The 8,280-nt window shown below is 42.8% G+C and overlaps 1 long non-coding RNA gene across 1 annotated transcript; it reads right to left on the minus strand.

Moving 5' to 3' along the window:
* Positions 1-498: 498 nt before the first annotated feature.
* Positions 499-7,159, minus strand: LOC146349925 (uncharacterized). Its single transcript, XR_014788823.1, has 3 exons — positions 6,367-7,159; positions 2,933-3,085; positions 499-770 (listed from the first exon to the last, which is right to left on the minus strand). It is a non-coding gene; the product is annotated as an uncharacterized LOC146349925 (long non-coding RNA).
* Between the last annotated feature and the right edge of the window lie 1,121 nt (positions 7,160-8,280).

An 8,280-nucleotide genomic window follows, 5' to 3' on the forward strand; every position in this document is an offset into this window, starting at 1 on the left:
GTCGGTTTTCCGAGAACCAACCTCAGAGCGCTGAGCTCAATTCCCGGAAAACAGCATATCCTATGGCCATCTAGCCGCTGTCTAGTAACCATAGGATTGCTCTCTTAAAGGACTTTAAATCTATAGTGTAGTGGCCTTCTCTCTCAGCCTAACCTACTTCACAGTATTCCTCTGAAGCTAACGTGTTACTTTTTGGTATTTTTGAGGAAGGAGAAGCGCGAGAAACTTAATCAACAAAGCTTCTCTTTTTTGAAGGGAGGGCTTTCTTCCTTAGGTTTGCAGGCCATTAAAAGTACAGAACTATCAGAACTATGCAGCTGGTCCACCACTGTGTGAACAGAATGGAGCCTTGGTCTGATCCAGCATGGCTCTTCTTAGGTTCTTATCAAAGTTCACTGGAAAATCTGATAAAAGACAGGAGAAAAAGGAAAAGGATTCACTGGTATACCAAAACCTGCCACCTGGATCCAAAAATATTACTATCTTTGTAAAAGTATTAGAAAAGGTCCCTTTATTTCTACACACACACACACGCACCCCTTTTGCCAGAGATCATAGTCTTGAGAAAATACAATAAAGTTTTCTTGCGTTCTTTATTTTTTAGGGTGCAGAAGAATATTGATGTCACACACCGTTGAAAGCCAAGTTCAATTTTAGGAGTAGGAGAGCATATGTGGGTGCACAGTTTAAAGACTAGTTTTGTTTCTTTCCGAAGAACCTTAGAATCGAGAGGCAGATCCATGGGTGACATTTCTTTTAGAGGCTACATTCTGAAAACAAAACAGCACCAAAAAAAATAAATAATAATATTAGCAGCGTAACTTCAATACTTCAAGACTGCAATGGCAATGCACGCTTGTTCCAGTGTAAGTCTGGTTGATCTCTTTTTTTCTGAATAAATATGTATAGCAGAGATGGGCAATCTAGAGGCATGGTGGGCAAAGAAGCCCTGGAGACTACTTGTGCTTCCGCGGCACAGGCAGTCTCCAGGGACACTTCACCACTCCACTCTGAGGAAGGACCCCTCAGAATGAGGCACTGAGGGGGTGGAGACATTGGGGATAGTAGGGAGGCGGTGGCGGGAGGGTGAGAGAGGGCAGCAACATGAGAGGAGAGAAAGGGTGGTGGTGGCAGCAGGGGGAGAGTAAGGACGGCAGCACCAGGAGGACAGACATGGTGGTGCACACCGTGCATGTCCTCTTGCCTCAGGCAGCGGAAAGTGTTCTGCTGGCCCTGCACTGTGGGGGACAGAATGTTGGACCAGAGAGGCCTTTGGCCTAATCAAGTATGGCTCTTCTTTTGGTTTTAATTTATGCCCAGCTGCCCTGATATGAGAGCTCGTGCACACACACATATACATGTGCTCACAAACACACACCGCTTGTGGAGAATGGGCCCATAACCAGCAGGGGGGGGGGCGGGCTATGCCCCCTAAAATGTTATCTGCCCTCCTTAATTTTTTACAAACAAATAATTAACTCTATTACGGAAATTTTAGAAAACCAACAAAGAACGTTTTTGTTTTTCTTCTTACAGGTACAGATGCTATTATTTGGGGGGCAGTGCCACAGTGGAATCTGCCCACAGATTCCTAATAGTATGTGCAATCGAGACTACACCTGAAATTAAAGAATATGTTGACTTATGTGAACAGTTCTATGAATTTTTTTTTAAGAAGGGGCATGTTACTCAGATTCATAAAGGCAGTTCTTTAAAATGCTTGTTGGTTCAACAATGGACTGGACACTTGGATTCAGTTACAGTTATACATTTATGAAGAATTCATTCTTTCCACATTTAAGTTAATGTTAATCAGTACATTAGGGCCATCGAGTCCAGAATCTAATGCAACCTGGATTCCTGCACTGAGCAGGGGGTTGGACTCAAAGGCCTAAATGGCCCCTTCCAACTCTTATGATTCTATAAGAATACTCCTGTTGTAGCTTATTCTTGATTTTTTACTGGAGGGTTATTCTTGATTATTTTTTTACCCTTTTTGTTAATTGGCAAGAACCATAACAATTGTTGAAGTTGCTTAGTTGCTTAGTGAAAATTTTTGAATGTACATAAACTGCAGTAACAACAGTTTACAATTTTGTTTTTAAAAGGCCTGCAGACCAGATAAACGGCCCCCTACTTTTTTGGCACCTCCGCCCCCCACAGTTTTTAGGCTGTCAAGAAGCCTGGTAGGGGATGCTGCTTCATTTTGGATGAGGTTGCTCTATGCTTGTGGAGAACAGGAAGTCTGACTTGCTTACCATGAGCAGAATCTCCACATACCACCACGTACAAGTCAAACTTTAGGAAGCACCTAATGCTCTTGCCAGACAGGTATGTATCAGGTCACTGCCTAGGGACCACTGGAAGCACAGTATAAGCCTAACACATCAACATAAAATGATCCACAATATGGGTTGAGCTAGCAGTGGCTTGCAAAACGGGCCCTGATCGTGGCAAACAAGTCAGGTGATCTGTTTTTACCATGAGTAAGGAATTAGAATGGGCAACAGGAAAATATTGGCACTAAGATGTAAATGCCCTGAGATGTTCTCCTGCATGAGGTCAGTTAATCAGACATCCATAAGGGCCCATTCCCAAACTTTAGAAATATCTCAAGCCTAGCGGAGATTTTCTTTCTCTACATAGAATAGGCAATTGATACAAGTGTCACTGATGCTGTTCAGAAATTTGGGCAAGAGGGCAAAGGGATTCCTGATATTGTTATTATACTGTTATTGCTACCATTATTTTTAATTGCCGTTGAATTATAGTGTTTTTAATGGTGGTTTTTGGTGTATTTTGATGTTTGTATCTTTTAAGATGTATATTGTATTTTTATGTTTATGGAAGCTGCCTGTAAAGGCTTTGCTTTAACAGGTAGCCTAAGAGGTGGGCTAAATACATGCATATGTATTCATACATACATACATACCTGTCCCATATCCATCTCCAGGAAAAAAGCACCAGATGGCACCAGGAATACTCGAATCAAAACAGCATCCTCTGTTGTTGCATTCCTCAGCACTGATGTATGGGTATCCACAGTTTATTCTCTTTCCTGGTTGCAGTTCACATTGTCCTGGGTCTGTTAAATACAAAGCCCAAATGAATCTAACAACTTTGTTTGGTGAAGGGCAGGGCCATGATGCAAAGTGATTTTTAAAATGCTGTGTGCCAGTTAGAATACTGGAATACTATACATAGAAGCACAGGGATACTGGTTTTCCCATGACTTGTCTGTTGGCTAATAGCAACTGATTGTGAAGAAGGTATTGCTCTAGAAACTGATTTCAAGAATTGTGTCTCCAGGGAAAGGTTCTGTGGCATGACATAGTTCAGTTCTTTCTGCTATTGCTTTGCAGGACACAATATTAGACTTCACTCAACAATGCGGATCAGCCTGCGTAGTATTCTTTGGTCATATGACTTGGCCATTGAACAATCCTTTTTCTATGCAATAAGCAATCTTAGAAAAGCAAGCCCAGTGAACTAGCTGGGGATTGAACCTAGGACCTTTGGCATGCAAAGCATGGGCTCTACCAGCTGTGGTCACTTTTTTCCAGTTTTGCACCTAATGACAAATTGCAAATCAATTTTGTTGGGAGACCTCCAAGTTTTAATACTATCCACTTTCTCTACAGTATGCATACTTTTACAAGTCTCTGTCATGTCTCCACTTAGCCTTCTCTTTTCTAGATAAAATAAAACCAAAACCAAATTCTCTCTGACAGGAGAGATGTTGGTTGCTGTGCATGCAAACAGGTCTGAGAAACCAACATCTCTCACACAAAAGAAAGGGGTAAAGACCACCATGTTTAACAGGTCAGGAAACAGAGGGTCAAGAATGAATACCGAGGTGAGCAACAGCAGCACAGCAACTTTGGACACGTTTGCTCTACTTGGGCATTTTACTAGTCTGGTATGAGACCCATCTCAAAAGGTTTGCAATATCTGAAAATATCGAATCTTGACAAAAATCCCAAGCCTATCACATCCCCCATTCTTTTGTTCAGTTCTTTGTCATCCCCTGGGTAAAGGGACTTCATTTTTGGACTGGATGACCATGCAAGTTCCTTCCAGTTACAAGAATTTATGGTCATATCACTAAGAAGTTCCACTAGCAAACAACCTGGGCCATGGCATCTTCCACACTTTGTCTTCTGTTCACCACAGTACATAATATCTCACACATCCAGATTTTAAAATAATACATAAGATGAATATACTGAAATGAATAGCTGCTATATTTGCTGAATTTCAGATACAATAGAGCATGATTTTACTGGGATGAATCTTCCACATTCATTAGTATTTTGCTGCAGTGTCATAGTCTGTATTTCACACTTCCCTGGAAAACAGAGCTGCTCCATTTCTGTGTCAGCCCTTATGTCTACTGCAGCTGCAGGTAAGGTGGCCACTTAAGCGTTGCCAAAAAGAGGAAGTGCATCACCCAAGATGAAGACAAAAGAGGATACGAATTTGCATAATATTTGGCTATGCTCATTTATATCTATAGATGCAACGTTAGAATTGAGAACTATAATTTAAATAAAAATATGGCACATTTCACCATCGTCAAGAAGACTGATCAGGTGATCTGTGTGCCTGCTCAGTCTGCTGTCCAGGTGCTACTACCTGTTCACGGGCAACTACAAGGCTCTTCCCTCCTCTCCCTTCTTATAGTATTTTGCCTTGAAACCAGACTTTGATTGTGGACAGCCCATCAAATAGAGGACACCTTCAAACAGAAGACTCTCCTCTGGCAACTCTCCAAGAGAAAGGATTGTCCTCTGTAAAGTAGCACCCCTGGCCACCCTAACTACAGGCTACCATCTATGCAGCTCCAGAGAGATGGGAACTGTGCAGACAAACAGCTACTGTACATGCAATTCTCCAGCCTCAACCACCTGCTTGGGCTGCAAGTGTGCCACCCTGGTTTGGCAGTCTAATTTGTGCCTATCGGTAATTCGGGACTGAAAGCAAGGGAATGAATTTAGTGCCCTCCCCCAGGGCCCACTCTGCCAAACAGCTCATCAGTCAGTACGACTCAAGAGTCTCTAGCTGGGGGTAGCACGTGCATAGCTTCAAACCGGGGCCATAATATATCAAAGGGAGATGTACCTCTCCAGATACTTGAGGGCATGGGGGGGGGGGGAAATGCTGGGGAAGCTGAAATTGGCTCCAGCTCCATGGCAGATGTCCTCTGAATATTTGCAGACTTATGTCTTCCCTCCACACATCAGCAAATACTGGTGTGACGGCAGTGTAGCCAAAGCCACGGCAAAAATGCTGCTGCATAAAGTATGATATGGAAAGCCCTTAATTAAGCTGAATTAATATCTCCCTGGCCTTAATTTTTTTTTTACCTGCTGCCACTTGTTTTATTTTTAATGATGTATTTAAAGCTGCATCTTAAAATTATACTTTTTCATAATTTAGCTGTTTTGATATTTATCTCTCTTTTAAAAATTATTTTAAATGATTGTTGCTGCTTTTAAATTATCATAGTATTATAGAGTTGGATGGGGTTATTTAGGCCAACATTAGCCAACCCCCTGCTCAGTGCAGGAATCCAGGAGCTATCCCTGACAGATGGCTCTCCAGTCTCTGCTTGAATACCTCCAGCGACAAAGAGTCCACCACCTCCCTAGGCAGTTGGTTCCATTGCCTGACTGCTCTGACCATTAGGAAGATTTTCCTGATCTTGACCGAAAATCTGCCTTCCTGTAACTGAAGCCCAGTATTATATGTCCTAAAATCTAGGATGATAGAAAACAGGTACTTCAAGTACTTGAAAAGTGCTATCATATCCCCCGCTCCCCTCAGTCTTCTCTTCTCAAGGCTAAACATACCCAGTTCCTTCAGTCTTTCCCTGTAGGACTCAGTTTCTAGCCCCCTGATTATCTTTGTTGCCCTTCTCTGAACTCATTAAAATTTATCTGAATCCTTCTTAAAGTGTGGTGTCCAGAACTGGACACAGTATTCAAGGTGAGGTCTGACCAGTCCAGAGTAGAGTAGAAATATTACCGCCCTTGATTTTGAAACTATACTTCTATTGATGCAACTAAAATTGTATTTCTCATTTTTGCAGCCACATCAGCCCTGCTGATGCATATTCACCTTGTTTTATTTTAACATGTTTTCTCATTTGTTTTATTGTCTTTGTTCTTATTAAGTGGGGATGCTCTGACTTGGATTCCTGCATTGAGCAGGGGGTTGGACTTGATGGTCTTGTAGGCCCCTTCCAACCCTACTATTCTATGATTCTAAGTATGACTTCAGCTTCAGCTATAGGGCAATTCATAAACTGAATGAATGAATAAACAAATAAACAATACCCAATAAAAATGAAAGCATTCTACTTACATAGTTGAAGCTGAAATCCATTAGCCGGGCTGCTGAGTCCTACCATAAGAAAAATAGCTATTAACAAGAATCTCTTGTGCTCCATGGCAGCTTACAGTGGTCTTCTCTGTTCTGAGCCTTCAGATCTCCATAAAAACACACACAACGTAAGGGCTAGGCAAAAGATTTGCAGAAAATAATTTTTATACCAATCTGTTTGTGCAGCCTTTTCAGATAATGTTTATCTTGGGTGGCTTAATTTTGTGTCATGACTCCACCTGTGTTTTTATATTGATTAGAATTTGTATATATACAGCAGATACATTATCAAGCAGCAAAAATGACAGCTTGGCTGTTAACCTTAGCAGCAAAGAGAGATCAGCCCTGACTTCTTTCCCGATGAATCATCCCTCTCCGCCCTTAAATTAATCCATGTTCTTTCAGTACTGGTTCAGTCAATCACAGTAAGTGCCAATGGATTAGGCAGATGTCAAACTGTGTTAGGGCAAGGAGGCATTGCTCACTCTGCTGCCTATAGAAAACCATGTTGCCGCAGTCTAGCCATAAACAAATAACAAAGTTGCTGTATTGCAGCTTGGAAAATGTCCTCTTTGTGTGGGCATCTGGAACTGCCATGTCCCCTCTGGAGGCCTTCTTTTCAGAGGATGACCTGGAGTTCCCCAAGCTGAGCATTATGGAGCAGGCCCCATGAGGTATCCAGGGCCCTCAGGAGAGACAGCCATCATCCCTTCCTCTCAGGACACACACAGCCCACTCAGACCTGGAGGCAGAGGCTGAGCTACCATCTAGCCCCAGGGAGTGCAGGCTCCTGAAAGTGCAGGCTCAGCTGGCTGCCGCACACCTGCCGGGGGAATAAGAACTTCTTGTGAGCAAGGCTCTACTCATGAGTAAGGCTCAACTCATGAGTACTCCATTCCTCACGTGGGACAATGTCTGCCTTATTTTCCCCCTTGATCTTCTCTGGACCTTCCTATCACAGTAGGCTGGTGGATCCAGTTTCAGTGGGGCAGAGATTCCATTCTGGGTTTTAGTTACAAACATCCAGACATCTAAAGAAGCTATCCAAGGTGCTGAGTGGTATCCCCAAAATGGGTCCAGCACCTTGGATAGCTCCTTTAGACGGCTGGCTGGTTGCGACTAAAACCCAGAATGGAATTGTCGCCCCACCAAAACTGGATCCACCAGCCTCCCCTGCTTCCTACGCTTGGACCTTGCACTGCCTACAAATTGTTTTCTTACTGACGACACAGGCTACATATATTTTCCCCTCTCCCAAAGCAAGGATCGTGGCACTGTCTGTTCTCAGTTAAAATGCTCAATAGGGGTTTTGTTCTGGCTCATGGGACAACATGCTCACAGTTATGGACAATAATGGGGCTTGGGTCGTGATGGGCTGGTACAACTTATCTATTCACACATAGATAAACTTATTCTGCCCCTCTGCTAGCATGTCAGATTCTTATATTTGCACGCAGATATATTGTGACGTACCGGAGTCTTTTTGGAAGTTTTTATCCTCTTCTTATCCTGGCACCTCAAGTGGTCAGTGGTGCATTTTGTTAGATGGGGTCTAGCTATCCAGTTTTAATGCTGAGGCTAATGCCACCCTAAAGCACAATAGATTAGTATTTCTGAAACCTCTGATTAAGAAGTAGTGCTCTTAACAGCCATTTATTTACTTTATTTCTTATATTTATGTCCTTCCTTTTCTCCAAGGAGCCCGAAGTAGCGTACATGGTTCTCCTCCTCACCGCCATTTTATCCTCACATCAACATTTATCAACATTTTTATCCTCACATCACATTTATCTCACATAGGCTGAGAGTCGGTGACTGGCCCAAAGTCGCCCAGAGAGCTACATGGCCAAGTGGGGACTAGAACCTGGGTCTCCTGAGTCCAAGCCAACACTCTAA

This window comes from Heloderma suspectum, chromosome 3 (genome assembly GCF_057233095.1).
Source record: "Heloderma suspectum isolate Gila_16-S chromosome 3, 16-S_ref, whole genome shotgun sequence".
Classification (NCBI taxonomy): Eukaryota; Metazoa; Chordata; class Lepidosauria; order Squamata; family Helodermatidae; genus Heloderma; species Heloderma suspectum.